This window comes from Lynx canadensis, chromosome C1 (assembly GCF_007474595.2).
Source record: "Lynx canadensis isolate LIC74 chromosome C1, mLynCan4.pri.v2, whole genome shotgun sequence".
In the NCBI taxonomy this organism is placed as follows: Eukaryota; Metazoa; Chordata; class Mammalia; order Carnivora; family Felidae; genus Lynx; species Lynx canadensis.
The window spans coordinates 168,572,144-168,587,702 of NC_044310.1; the positions used below are offsets into that span (position 1 = coordinate 168,572,144).

Genomic DNA, 15,559 nt, shown 5'->3' on the forward strand with positions numbered 1-15,559 from the left:
GAGGATGAAGAGCTCCTAGACAAACCATTAAGACCCACAAAAAACCAGACACAAAATAAGTAGTTTGAGGAGGTGTAGGAAAACAAATATTAAGGTTAAAATATTGGCAAGTGAATGCACGTGTTATGTCACAGAGGAAAGGTTGAAGAAGAAACTACTTCTGGAGTCAAATAAGGCTTTTCTCATAAAATATGAACTCTTACCTTTTGCTGAAGCAGAACCACATTCTACAGAATAATAGTGATCTTTGACGTGGTGTCCATGGCAAATCGCAAGATGTGTCAAGATTCTTACCGCCTACCAACTTCTACATGCTTCTACTAATACACCAAGAAGAAAATGATACCACTGAGAAAAAGAAGTAGAATGTGTTTCTTGTAAATTTTGATTCAAATATAGAAACAGAATGGTTTGAGTATATGGGCAGAAATTAAAAAAAAAAAATTCTTCCTGCTTTTGAAAGTCAAGAGTTTGGAACAGAAAGTTGAACAAGGGAAGTGAAACACTGACTTCACAAATAATGTTGAAGAACATGATTTTTTTGATACCATTGCTTATGATGAAAAACACATGGGTCTGTCAGGAGGAGGAAATGTCTCATTACAGCTTGTGTGTCTGTCAAGATGATCTCAGATTGGAGAAGAGAATTTAAAATTTAAGAGGGTTTTGGCATAAGAAAAGCAAAAGGAGCAAAGATGCCAAGTGTTTCTTAGGAAAAACTATTAGACACTATTATAAGAGCCTCAAATGTCTAATTCCCAAAATATAATTGTTTACCAAAATAAGACAAATATTTCAGAAGAATGGTACCACCTGGCTGTCCTCGAGGACTATCCCTGATCACAGTGCCTGCTGCTGCCTACTGCTGCCAGACACAGGTCTGGGTCCCATTGTTCATGGAGGCTAAAATGGGCCTCTCCATGGCCCTTCTGGAGGGTCTTGCTTAGACTTCTGCCCACGTCCTCTGGAACCATGATGAACTTAGTTTCATTTCTTTGTCCTGGGTCTGCCTAATTCCAGAATCTTCCCTTTCTGAAGCAGCCTAAGTTTTGGCAAGTCCAATGCTGAATTGCTCTTATGTTTATGAATCAAACATACTAAGGAGACGTGTTTTATAATAAAAGCTTCAGAGAGGTTCTTTTTTTAAAATTTTTATTTATTTTTGAGAGAGAGAGAGAGAGAGAGAGAGAGAGAGAGAGAGAGAGAGAGAGAACAAACAGGGGAGGAGCAAAGAGATAGGGAGACACAGAATTTGAAGCAGGCTCCGGGATGTCAGCACGGAGCCCACCATGGGGTCGAACTCACAAGCCACGAGATCATGATCTGAGCCAAAGTCGGACGCTTAACCGACTGAGCCACCCAGGCACCCCCAGGGAGGTTCTTAACTACTAAGATCATACCTGTTATTTTGTGACCTGTGTTAAAATCATGGATATGATTAATTTAAAGCTGAGACCACTAGGTGTTTCTGTCTTCAAGGATAGTCCCTAATAATCTGCCTATGGCAAATTACTGGGAACAGTCTAAAGATGTTTTCTGGCCTTTCCTAAGGGGTGAGGAGAGGAGTCCTTGATCTGTGAAGGGATAAGCATAGGACCTGGCCCTGATGGTGGAGGGGGAAGAGGGGAGGAGAATGTGGAGAGAAGAAAGAAGAGGGATACCCCATCCTAGAGTCAACCAAATACCCAATATTTGGGTCTGTCCTTTTAGCCATTACCCAAGCCAAACTCTTCTCTGGTCTGCCACTTAATCTCATTTCCACTCCAAATTAGTTTTCCAAAGGAACTGTTAGTTTACTGAGATCAGACTCTCTCTCTGTGTGTGTGTGTGTGTGTGTGTGTGTGTGTGTGTGTGTGTATGTATGTTTAAATAAAAGTGGTAAAGGGGTGCCTGGGTGGCTTAGTCGGTTAAGCATCTGACTTCAGCTCAGATCATGATCTCGCAGTTCATGATCTCTGAGTTTGAGCACCGTATCAGGCTCTGTGCTGACAGCTCAGAGCCTGGAGCCTGCTTCAGATTCTGTGTCTCCCTCTCTCTCTGCCCCTCTCCCACTTGCACTCTTTCTCTCTCAAAAATAAATAAAACATTAAAAAAAATTTAAAATAAATAAAAGTAGTAAATTGGGAGAGATTTGTTAAATACTCTGTGGATTCATAAAGACATTTGTGACACATGTATTCTAACCCACATACAAGGACAAAGCTAAATTGTATATCTGTATTATAATGTTGCTTAAGTCAAATGTATGAAGGAATAGTTAAATAAAAATATTTTATTAACATTTCAAATAATTTTCAAAGCCAGAGTTTTCTAAATGGCCCAATGTAATAAAATGGGAAGTACTTTAGCCTTCTCATACTTCTCCAGTTAAAAGTAATTTGCAGATATTCAGAAACTAAAATCTTTTAAAGTTTAAATTCTTATCTTCTCTATACAAAATGGCTATGAAAGATGCCATGAAATTGTGTGTGTGTGTGTGTGTGTGTGTGTTCTTATAATGTCTTGAGTTAGATTATGCTAATGGCAATATTTCCATTTATTCAATCTAATATTTGGTTTTAGTGTTTACTCTTTCTCTTGCTGAGACAGAGCATCATGGATGAATCTTTTGATTGTTAAAGAAATGTAAAATAATTTTCTTTTCTAGCTTAGATTTCTGATTTCTAGAAATCAAAGGTCTGAACTGTAAGTATTAACTTTAAAGTGGGGGGCAGGAAAAGGGCTAGGCTTTTAGCTTGAGATGTATACACAAAATATTGCTACATCAAATGTATCCGTGAACATATATATCATTCAAAAAAGGTATGTGAAACCTGATTCTCTAATCAAGAGAGAGACCATGTTATCAGAAATGTGGTAAAATAACTCAATTGATAGTTGTATTGTGGTGTCATAGTCACTGCCTAGAGATAAAGTTTAAGACAATACTTCTCAAACTTGAATGGGCATATCAATCAGCAGGGGATCTTATAGAAACGTAAATTCTGCTTTAGTAGAACTGAGTGGGCCTTCATTACTGCATATCTAACAAGCTTTCAGGGAATGCCTCTGCTCTTGGTCCTTGGACCACACTTCCATAATGTGGAGGAGAGATTGGGGTAAATCTCATGATTCCACTCCATTTTTCTCTCTTTTCTCCCAACAGTGGGCTGACCTTCTAATCTACTCAAGCCAGGGTGAATTGATACCAACAGAGTAAGGTGAGGAAGTAGTTTCTTTAACACTTTGCTGCAGATAAGTCAACTAAAAAGAAGGTACCTGTTCTATCATATATTAGCATGCTAAGATCACTCCTGGGCTACAACAAATAAAAAGATTGTTGGTAACATATGTATGACATGAGTTTTTTTTTTTTTTTAAGTTTTTTTTTTTTTTTTAGTTTTATATGGTTTTGTTAATAGTTAAAGGTAAAAAATTTGGAATTTTCTACCAAACTATGTGTTTATCACTAATATGTTGCTTAGTGATTTGAAAACAAGGACATTTTTTGCTTAGATTGAAAAAAACATACATAGAGTATAAATGATTCAACACCGTTGCAATAATTTCTTTCTGGTTTATCAAATTACATGCATACATTTCTTCTGATAATTGGATAGCTTATTATTTCCTACACATAAATGTATGAGTTCCTTGATGGCGAAGACTATGCTTCATACCCTCTCGGTGCATTCCAGAAGGTCCGGGGCAATTCTGTGCACGCAGCAGCCTTCGTCACATGCAGTCACTTCTCCTAACTCTGTGTTCTACTGCTCTACCTTGTGAGCAACATGCTGAAGCATAAAGCCTGTCCTGCACTGAAAGCTGCAGTTAGGGTGCACATGTGGTTCCGGTTTTCACTTCCTGAGGATCGTTTGTTTTGAAGTGACTCTTGTCCTGTTTACTTTTGCAGAAAGCCTTGTCTAGCACTTGAAAAGGAGCTTGACAAGAACTGCTGTTTGATTCTCTGGGAACAAATTATGTCCCTTTTGGGATTGTAAACATCTGGTAGATTATTGTTAAAATTTTAGGATGGGTTTATTATACTATTCTGTCTTGTGTACATTTGAAAATCTGCATAAGCAAAACCTGAAAAAAAAACCAGGGACTTGAACAAGGGAAAATACTATTTGTAAGGTCAGGGTTGTGTAAAAATAGAGAACTTAAGGGATGCCTGGGTGGCTCAGTTGGTTGAGCATCCAACTTCTGCTCAGGTCATGATCTCATAGTTCGTGAGTTTGAGCCCTGCGTTAGGCTCTGTGCTGACAGCTTGGAGCCTGGAGCCTGCTGCAGATTCTGTGTCTCCCTCTCTCTTTGCCCCTCCCCAGATCATGCTCTCTCTCTTTCTCAAAAATAAATGAACTTTAAAAAAAGAATAGAGAACTTAAAATGGACACAAAGACATGTATATATGTATTCATTAATAAATAAAGACATGTATGTAATTTGATAGGACTGTAAATTCAAATCTTACAAAAAAAGGTTTATTTGAATAATTATTTATTCCCAGAGATTAAAAAGAGTCAAGGTTTTAGAAGCTTGTTACTCTCTTGAGCTAGTCAAATGGGTTAAAGATGATCAAATGTAAGAGGATATTTTTAAAGGCTATAATGCCTAATGCAAGTCCCCTGTTCATGATCAGGATAGAGAACAAGGCTTCAAGTTTAGTTGTTACAGGGGTCTATTGGTTGTCTCAGTAGTTCTCACTTACTTAACTTGAATTGTCATGTCAAATTTTGGTTAATGACAAAGACTACATGAGAATCTGGACTGATGAGTGCAAAGCATACTACTGTTAGTGAAACAACTTGAAGTAAATCACATCTGTCATTCATTCACTTTTTTGAGCAACAAACATTAACTACAAGGCATATTTTATACAAGGCACTGTTCTAATAACTACAGGAGAAACAAGATACATTAGGTTTGTTTTGATGATGAGTTAATAAAAGAGTCTTCATGTTAAAAAAACCAAAAAACCTCTAGGTGTGTCAGTGCGAGAAATGTTATTTTCTGACCTGAAAATATCTTAGCCCTTTAGGCTTATTTAGATAGACATTAGTAAACATAAGCAGGTCAAAACTGTGATTTAGGTGGCACCTGGGTGGCTTAGTCGGTTGAGCGTGCACCTTCGGCTCAGGTCATAATCTAGCAATTTGTGAGTTCAAGCCCCACATCAGGCTCGCTGCTGTCAGCTTGTTAACGCAGAACCCACTTAGGATCCTCTGTACCCCCCCAACCCCCCTGCTTGCACTCTCCCCAAAATAAATATTTAAAAAACCTGTGATTTAACATTTTAGTACCAGCTCACGTTATAACCTGTTGAATAAACAAATAAAGTTATAGACCAGTTTGTAGTATGATTCATATTTTATAAAAATTCATGTGTATATTCATGTACATTGATATGTGTCTATCTAGGTTTGGAAAATTTGGGGCCAGATGTATACCAAACTTGAAGAGTCTAGTCTAGGAGATGGAGTTGGGTGGGTGGAACAGAGAGAAACTTTCACTTCTAAGGTGAACTTTGGGAGATTTTTACTTTTTTTTTCTCTTTAGTGTTTTTCAAATTAAGAAATTATAATTTCACTTTTAGGGGTGCCTGGGTGGCACCATGTTGGCTCCTTCAGTTAAGTGTCTGACCCTTGATTCTGTCTCAGGTCATGATCTCGTGATGATTGTGAAATCAAGCCCCATGTCAGGCTCTGCGCTGACAGAGTGGAGCCTGCTTGAGATTCTCTCTCTCCCTCTATCACTGCCCCTCCCCTTCTCACTCACACACACGTTCTCTCAATCTCTCTCTCTCTCTCTAAATAAGTAAAATTAAAAAAAAGTAGTTATAATTTAAAGTATCTTTTAAAAGATCTAGCCCATGTCTCTGTCTTTAGGTAAATAATAAAATCATGTAAGGGCATTTACCTTTCGTTTTAGATTTTCCTTTTATGTAAGCAAAGCACTACAGTATGGCTACTATTGTTGCTTATATAACAGTATTAGGGGGACAAACATACTCCAGAATTAAAACTGGTTGTGTGAGACTGGAAAGGTCATGGGTAACCTATTTGCTTTTCCTTATATTCCAAATTTTCTGTAATATGACTTTTTGATGTTTTGGTTAATATGAATTAAAGAATAAAACAAAAGTTATGTAAAATACATTGGCTTATATAACATATAATGACACACATGTGTATTTCAAGACCATTAAAAGATTAATTTTACAGTGCATTTCAAGACTATCACAAGAATAGGATTGCAGTTAGGTATGTCTTCTTTCTAAAGTATAAATCGGTGAGACGGCATCTGTAAATTATACCATATGTGAGTAATTAACAAGTTAATGATGGCCAGCTTCAAAGATACTTTTGTTCTTCTAATAAATGTTGCATTCACATTAAAACCATAACACACAAAAGGAGAATATTTCACGAACGTTTGCTGAAAGTGTCAGGATATTTTGGTTATTTTTTTGCTAAAAGTCAATCGTATAAGTAGGGTTGTAACATTGTCAGATATCAATGTATTTGTTAGGAAGCCTTTGTTATGCATTTTTCCCTCTTAGTTACCCCAGCAGCTCCACATAATGGAAGAGGCCAAGGACCCTGGTTTTAGATCCAGGTCTACTACATACACACCACAAGGAGCATCGGTTTTAGGTGTCACTTAAGCTTTCTCTGCATCACTCTTTTCATTTGTTTAAAAAAAAAAAAGGAAATAAGAGCCAAAAAATGATTCTTTTTTTCCTTTGGGGTTCTCAGAGCGAGGGAAAGTTTGGGGGAGAGACAGGAACAGGTACGTAGGGGTTGTCTTCTCTACATCAGCAGGGCTGGTTTCATGGGCATGTGACCAGTGCAGTTGCAAAGGGCTCCATGGTCAGCAGGATCTCCCACTTGATTGAAGCTTCTATGGCCACTATCCTAAGATTCTTAGTCATTTTATCTTAATTGTGTTATCGGTAGGTGAAATTGGATATGACAATGGAGAAGAATTGAGGACCTCCCAGTTGATGCCCTGCCACCCTGAGGTGGTTCTTAGCTGCTGGCTCCTTTGATCCCTGGACGCTTTCTGGCCTCCCAGATCTTCCTCCCTCTGCAGGGTCCTGGGAACAGCTGAGGAGAGGGTCTTGCCCATCCCACAGTATCTAAGAGCTGGGCCTTGGTGCATTGCACACATGGGGACCAGCCTTTTGCCCACTCCTGATCTAAGTAACTAGTATAACCTATCTGTCTTGGGCTGGGGTGTTGAGCTTGTGGGAGGGGAGGATAATGAAGATGCCTGGTTCAGTACCCTTGACCCCAACTGGGGTACTGTGTGTGTGTTCAGTGACTGGCAAGAAGGGACACCTGGCAGCTGATGAGTGTCCACATGTTGTAGACGTGCACACACTCCACACGATGGGTGAGGCCACAGCTCTGTGAGCTGCTGTGCTGACTGGCCTCAGCCCAAGGGAACTAACATTGCATAGCAAAACAAAACAAAACAAAACAAAACAAAAACAAACAAACAAAAGCACCTGAGACAGAGACCACAAATGAAAGGAAGTCCTTCGATTTTAGTGTCTCTAATGACACTCTTTACCTGTTTTATCGAACCAAGGGCCATACATTTTTTATTTTTCACTGGGCCCTGAAATTTATTTAGTCTGTTCTGTGTGTCAAGGTGTGCATTAGGTTGCTGAAAAGATTAGATGTGGTAAGATATGGTAAACATTTCACAAAGGGTCTGATACACAGTAGACTTTCAATAAGTAGCAGGATTAGGAAGCAAATCGGGGTGTGCTCAAAATATAAAGAGATGAGAAAGGAAATTCTGGAAGGGACAAATAATCCTACCAGAATCACAAGCGAAGAATCCTTCCATTTTGCTTTCCCTCCTCTTTCCCTATCTTCAGTATCAGTGACTATTTCTAGGGCATGGCTTGCTCCTTTGGTAATAGAGTTTTTGTTCTTGAGGACTCATTCCCCAAGCTTTTGATAGCGTTTTCTGGAAAGTGGTTTGCAATTTAAGAGGCCATTTCTAGAGCGGTGTGAGGAAGGATGATTGGCTGAACACCTCATTTGGGGTGCCTGTCTATCCGCTCACCTGAGTGGTATTTTGATACCAGTTAAAAGGTAGCCCAGGGGGTGTTAGAGCTGGAAGGCGTTATAAAACCTTTACCTCAGCCCCTCCATTTCCAGGTTGATTTGTTCTTGTCCTCTGTATGTGTTTGAACTTCAAAACGGAGCATGGCAAGAATGGCGTGAACCTGTTAAAGGTTGTAGACTCTCAGCAGGAAGAAAAAAAAATAATTTTAGACTCTGGAAGAGAGAGGAAAATGCCCTGTTTGTTATTGTGTATTAAGAACATTAGTTTATCTGAAAGGAGTTTACACAGCTTGTTAAGAAACATTTTCCAAAGAATTAAGTCTCGGTTTTCTCTTATCTCATTTTTACCTTGCCACTAACCCATGTGCAGTAGAACTGCAGAATCTTTTCAAGTATTATGGCCAATAAAATAATTCATGAATGTAATATGTTTGGTCTGGGGAAATCTATTTTTATCTATTACACGGTACGTGGAGTGCCCTGCACTTTCTTCCAAGTAACTTTTGGAAGATATCTGGCAAAATAATTCAATATGACTAGCAGTGATTTCTTGGAGACTGGTATTGTTTTGACATGGAGAGCATTGAAAACATATGGTCTTTCACGTCTCTTGCCTTGTGCTTTCCTTGAAAATGTTTATATTTGCTTGTGGTAAAATGCATTAAGTTTCATAATCCTGAACAACCTTCTGGTACACAGATTCACTTTCAAGCAGTGCAACTGGGGAAACAGAAGTTTTTACAAAAAGATGAGATTTTCTTATGTAGCTGTGCATTTTAGACAACACAGGTGCCAAATTTTATTTTATTTCATTTTTTTCTAATGTTCAAACTCCAAAGCAACTGCTAGGATAAATTATCTTTATGTCTCCTTCTCAATATCTCATATTCTTCCAGAATCAGTGTAAGTTTGGCCACATTTGTCAGCCTGAAAGTGATGGCAAAGTCTATGCTCATTTAACCTCTGAGTGTGGTTTCTACACTGTTCATTGACCCTTGTGATTATGACGATAAATGTTTCCTGTGCATATGGGGGAATGAGATGGCTTGATTGAAAGGTTTTTCTTGACACAGGATGACTATAAAAAGTATGTTTTCTTCATACATGATGATAAATCTGCTAATGCTATTTCATTTATGTCAAGAATCAGTAACCTATCTTTCTCTTCAGCATTTGCCATATTTAAATCAAGGAAGTAAAAGGTAGTTCTGGCCATACTCATTAACAATGGAAATTGAAGTGAATTTTGAAGACATCGAAATATACATATTTAGAAAAGAGATTATTTTCAGGTTTTCGGAAATTAAATCTCAGTTAGAGATCGCATGCTAGCTGGTCAAGCTTTATATTTTGATTTGTTGTGTGCATTATAATTGAATGGACTACGCCATCTTTTTTTTTTTTTTAATTTCTTTTTCAACGTTTTTTATTTATTTTTTTTGGGACAGAGAGAAACAGAGCATGAACAGGGGAGGGGCAGAGAGAGAGGAAGACACAGCATCGGAAACAGGCTCCAGGCTCCGAGCCATCAGCCCAGAGCCTGACGCGGGGCTCGAACTCACAGACCGCGAGATCGTGACCTGGCTGATGTCGGACGCTTAACCGACTGCGCCACCCAGGCGCCCCCTTCTTCTTTTTTTTTTTTTTTTTAATTTTTTTTTCAACGTTTTTTATTTATTTTTTTTTGGGACAGAGAGAAACAGAGCATGAACGGGGGAGGGGCAGAGTACGCCATCTTTTTTTTTAAGGCATATGCATACATACATTTGCTTTCCTGACCTTACTTTTCAGCTGATGGCGAGTTCAGCCTAAAATGTTGGTTGGTACTAAATTTAGAGTAGTTTTATGATTCTGGTGATAGACTTTATACAAAACTAAAATTCTGAGGCCCATTAAAATGTTGAAAAATACCTTTAGTGTATTTGGTATTGAAAGTCTGCCACTTTTCTTTTCAAAGCCCATTATAATATTTATGTATTAAAATCTCCCAGTTATGTTTTAATTCTCAATTTATTAGGATTGTGTCTCTTTTAGAAAACTTCAGCATACCAAAGAAAAATGTGAAGACATACTCCCTGCCCCAGAACTTATGGCAACACCAGTTAAAATATCAGAGTAATGATAATGCCCAAATGCTCATTTTATAATGAATGTGGTTTTCTGAAGCATACAGTTTTCCGGTACTTTGGGCCAATTTTCAAAGAAAAATTATTTAATCTTTATTTGAGGTATTAGTTAAAGGAAAAACAGCTTGACTCTAAGCACTTTGGAATTCATTCAAGACTCAAATTATTAAAAGTGATTCAATCTGTTCACTGTCTTGGGTTTTTCAGAGATTATCCACCTGTAGTAAATTGAAAAACCAGGAAAGACTGTATTGTTAGAGCATTTTCCAGTTGGCCCATTAAGTGCTTCATGGAGATTTCTTGTCTGAAAAAGATGGGCCTGACATGCACTGTTTGTTCTATTTGTTTTGAGAAGATAATAATGGCAAAAACCTCCAATCATCTTAAAGATGTACAGATACTCCCATATGGGCAGCACATGAATTTTCAAGATTAAGGCACTTTGAAGGGGATTGTAGCTTTATGGAAGTTACATGAGCATTGGGATGGGAGAATCAGGCCAATCCTTATTAGTATGATTAAACCATTCTTACATGGAATCTGCCTAGAATAGAAACAAGTCATCCAGAACCTGATGGAAGTGAGGTAATGAATATAATAAGCTACAGAAGCAAGAGAAGTCAGGGCGCTTCCAAAGGGTTTATAGTTTGATTAGTATTAAAATTAGAAGGCTCTGACCTTCTGACACTGAAGGGACTATTTCGTAGCATCAGTATTTTCAGATGCTACTCTAAAAATAATGACAAGTACCGTGTGACCCAGGCAAAGAGGCTGAGAGTAACTCTGATTATCCAGTTTTGTTGTGATCATTTTATTCAAGGAAGAGCTTCTAGAACTCGTGAAAGTACACACCATAAAGTTGTCAGATATACTATAACTCGCTCATAAATTCTTGATATTCTGAACATATCTGAACATACTTACTGTGATTTGTTTGGCATGCGTTGTGATCTCTTTAAGGGGTCCTTGCCCACATTGCGCCGATGAAATGTTTTTTGTGTTTTGAATACGTTTCTGTTTTAGCAGTCAGATCCAGCAAGTGGAACAGATTTCGGAGTCTGATACAGAATGGTTTCAGTTTGGAGTTTTGCAGACTGGGACTGTTTTTATAATGAAAGCCACAAAGAGCAGAGCTTTGCCCTGTGAATGCATAGTCTAAAATCAGTCAAACTTTGATATAGGTCAAATATTTCAAAATAAATTCTTCAACCTTAAAATTGTAAAAGTTATTATAAAAATATTGTTGAGAAATATATATTTTTTCTTACTACAAATCGCTTTTCAGTATATCAAGATGAACAGAATTCAGTCAGAGAAGAACAATCAGTGTATCTTTTGAGGAAAAATCGTTCTGATGATTTTGTTTTGTATATGTCTGTTCCAGCTGAATCCAGATACGTGTGAGGAAGCTAGAGACTGGGCCCCATAACCCGTGCTGCCCTCACTCTAACAAGGTTTGGTCAAGAACCATAACTGAGCCATTAAATATATAATATTAGATTGAGTTGCCTGGGTGGCTCAGTCGGTTAGGCATCTGACTCTTGGTTTCAGCTCAGGTTATGGTCTCACAGTTCATGAGTTTGAGCCCCACATTGGGCTCTGCATGGACAGTGAGGATCCTGCTTGGGATTCTCTCTGTCTCCCTCTCTCTCTGCCCTTCCTTCTCTCTCTCTCTCTCTCTCTCTCTCTCTCTCTCTCTCTCTCTCTGTCTCTCTCTCACACACACACACACACAATAAATAAATAAACTTAAAATATGTAATATTAGATTATATATCCTAATTTGAGGCACTTTTGAGTGCCTTGAAACTTTGCACTACTGCCTCTTGCTTGAATAAGGGAATTTGGCAAGCAGAGCAGAGTCCAGGTAGATATTGGCCTCTGTTGAGGAACTAATAGGAGGCTAAGGGTCTAACTGAACTATGTGCAAAGAGAAGCTAAGAGAGGTCCCTTGTGATTCTCTTGGTTAGAAATTCTTTCAAACATATCTTGTTTTTTGGGAAGTGATCTGTGGGCTACCCTATTCCAACTATTCACTTGGAAAATTGCCTTCATCTAATGGCTCCATTTTATAGTCATTCTGGAACCTAGTACTGAAGGAAATTAACAAAAATCAATGTTTTCTGTGAAGCAGATGAAGCTCTTTTATGCATCCCAAACATACAATTTAGAGATGTGAAAAAAAAAAAAAAGAATGGAAAACTAACACAGTATATACTGGAGAACCTATTTCTATAGAGTGTCATGAATTGTCAGAGCTGGAAGGTCTCAAAACTAGAGGTCATTCAGTTTAACCCCTTCACCTTCACCACTATTTGTATACCCTTGACCCAGGACATCTCCTGATTTCCCAAATTAACAAGTGAATGTTTGTGCCACTTACCACATTTTAACCACCTTTCCAACTTCTAATGAAATTTTCTCTCTTGCTAAGTAAACAACATTTATTCTGGCTGGAGTGTAGGTGAAGACTGCTCTTCGACTGCTTGAACTTGCTTCTATATGAAATGTTCGTATTAATCCAAGACACTAAGTCACTGCTGAATCGAAAATTCCAGTCTTACAGACAGCCTTTCATCACAGCCCACTTTCATCGGCTCCTTTCCTTCTATTGCCAGCTCTAGGGTTAAAGATCTTGGGGAAGAGAAGTTGGAAATGGTTTGTTTGTTATTTTACTTATTTATCTGCCAAGAGAGACATGTTGAGATAAAAGGCAACACTTCACTAGGCCTATTCACTAGCCAGTTTTCTCTTTTGTCTGAGTATTACTGACTTTTGTGAGAGGTTAAAAATGAAAAGGTTAAATTTACTAATTCAGGAGTCTACTGTATCTGTAACTTAGGGTAAGATCTTTTGACAAAATCCTTTTAATTTCTGGCAGTACTATTCAATCCATCATCTCCCCTCTCTGTCACCAGTCCTGTCTATCGAGGAAGGATGTGACATGAGGCCAGTAGATACTTCTGGAGATAAGTCTTCCAGTCATACACGTACAAACAGATTAACAATCAAAAAGGAGAGACCACCTGGAAGTTTAAGAGCAGGTATATTGTTTCCCTGAGACTTCTGGTCCCTAACTCTGCACCCAGGGACTGTCAATCTATGTTGAATCCCAAATCACCGAAAGCTTGGCTTAGTTATCACTGCATTTCTAGTTGTTTTTTTTTTTCTTTTTTTAGTGACATCCATATCACGTGTTCTCTTTCTACAGTCTTTTCTTTAGCTTCTTCTTCCATTCTCATAGCTCCCATTCTCAGCTCAAATACTTAACAATTTTTTAAGTTAGTTTACTTATCTTAGAGAGAGAGAGAGAGAGAGAGAGTGCACATGCAAGCAGGGGAGGGGCAGAGAGAGAGGGAGAGAGAATCCCAAGCAGGGGCCATGGTAAGGGTGGAGCCTGATGTGGGGCTAGATCTTATAACTGTGGGATCATGGCTTGAGCCAAAACTAAGAGTTGGTCACCCAGCAGACTGAGTCACCCAGGTGCCCCAACAACTTTTTTTTTTTTTAATTAAGCAGCCATTGTACATTACACATTTTCTTGTTAAGCTTCTCAGGGTAAGTTGGGTCTCATGTTACCCTCATTTTATAGATGAAGGGTCTGAGCTCTATCTAATTCCAAAGCCCATGCTTTTAACTGCTCTGCTGTATTGACTTTTAGAAAAGGCTCTACCTCTTTATGAATTTTTGTACCAGAATGTTCAGCAGGCAGCACAAACTCACCATGCCTCAAAGCAAGTGATAGTTTCCCCTGGCAAAAAATAGCAGCCACTCTAGACTTAACTGTATTTTACTTAATTCACTTCTATTTCTGTTATTGGAACCACCATTCTACTGTGGTCTCAGATCTCACTGTCATTTTCTTTTTCTTTCTTTCTTTCTTTCTTTCTTTCTTTCTTTCTTTCTTTCTTTCTTTCTTTGTTTCTTTTTTTCTTTCTTTCTTTTGGAGAGTGTGTGTGCAGGGGAGGGGGGAGGGGCAGAGGGAGAGGAAGAAAGAGAATCTTAAGTAGGCTCCATGCTCAGCATGAAGCCCGATGTGAGGCTCCATCCCACAACCCTGGGATCATGACCCGAGCTGAAACCAAGAGCTGGGTGCTCAACCAACTGAACCAACCAGGCGCCCCTAAGTGTCATTTGAATTGCTTGCACCTTCTTCATCTTTTCTTCCAATTCAGTAGTTGCTTGCTCCTATCTTTGCAGTATCTCTGATGTGTGTCTTTTTTCCCCACTCATGCTGCCAAAGTCCAACCCTCTTTACTCTTAGTTGACTGAAGAATTGGCCTCTCATTGTTTTTTCCACCTCGATTTTCCCTCTGCCATTAATTCATTTTCCTTTTCTAGATTACGCTTCTTAAGGCACAGGCCATTCAGCCACTTAAATTCTCCAAATATTTCAAAGTTTTGCTGGCTACCAAGTGAAGAATAAATGCTTCCAGCTGATGTTCAATGTCTCCCTTTATGTTGGAGGTAAAAACAACTCAAATACCCTACAGGCATCAGACATATGGGAAGCAAGGTTTAAGAAAAACTTGTGTCTTTACTACAAATGACAACAGGAATAAGGCAGCCTAGTCATAATAACAAATGGTAACTGACATTTGCAGAGGTGATAGGAGGTGATAGGAACTGTGGCCATCAACAGACTTTGGGCCCTGTTCAGAGGTCTGCTTCTCATCTCTCCTAATTACTGATATGTGGAAATACAGGCCTAGCATTGCTGCCAGAACTTTAGATTTTTTCAAGAGAAGCCAAACATTTAGAGTTTTATGTGTAACTTCCCATTATTTAAATACTGGTAGCTCATTCAAACAAAACTCTCTCTCTTTTGAGTTAAAAAAGAAAAGTAAATATTGACCAGGTCAAACAAGTCATTAGATAGCTAAATTCAGCTTATGGTCTGAAAGTGTGTTCCTTCTATATGTAGTATATTTTTCTCCCCTATATAGACTTTAAGTTCTATGCCCTGCCTTTTTCCCACTGTGACCTCCATGGTCTCACCTCTTAGCCTTTGTTCTTGTAGTTCTTATTCCCAGGAACGTCTTCTTGACATCCAGTCTATTGAAATCTTACCTATCATGGTAGTCCACCTCAAATTATATGTCCCCCCAAACTCTTCCTCATCCTCTCGGCCAGCCTCCTTACTTTCTTTTAAACTTTCACTCCTCTCTTCTGTGGCCCATTCCTTAACTTTCCCTTGTACATTAGCTGTTTACACTTATATACTCTTACTTGACTAGAAGATGCATGAGGTCAGACTGTCTCTGGACTCGCACAGTCTTTGTCAATAGCACCTAAATATAGCTGAAGCTTGGTCTGATTTGCATTTGCCAAGAGAGGGAGGAAAGAGTGTCTGTGTTTGGGTATTTTCAT

At 38.6% G+C, this 15,559-nt stretch overlaps 2 long non-coding RNA genes across 4 annotated transcripts in view; one reads left to right on the top strand and one right to left on the bottom strand.

Moving 5' to 3' along the window:
- LOC115520271 overlaps nt 1-461 on the bottom strand; it is a 46,229-nt gene extending 45,768 nt beyond the window's left edge. For 2 of the 3 annotated variants that reach the window (XR_003970741.2, XR_003970742.2), the window contains exon 1: nt 204-461. This is a non-coding gene — a long non-coding RNA (uncharacterized LOC115520271). The remainder of the gene's footprint in view (nt 1-203) is intronic. The other variant, XR_003970740.2, reaches the window with a different exon arrangement.
- LOC116738279 overlaps nt 1-15,559 on the top strand; it is a 162,311-nt gene that overhangs the window by 57,126 nt on the left and 89,626 nt on the right. The window contains exon 2 of the long non-coding RNA XR_004344023.1: nt 3,146-3,200. This is a non-coding gene — a long non-coding RNA (uncharacterized LOC116738279). The remainder of the gene's footprint in view (nt 1-3,145; nt 3,201-15,559) is intronic.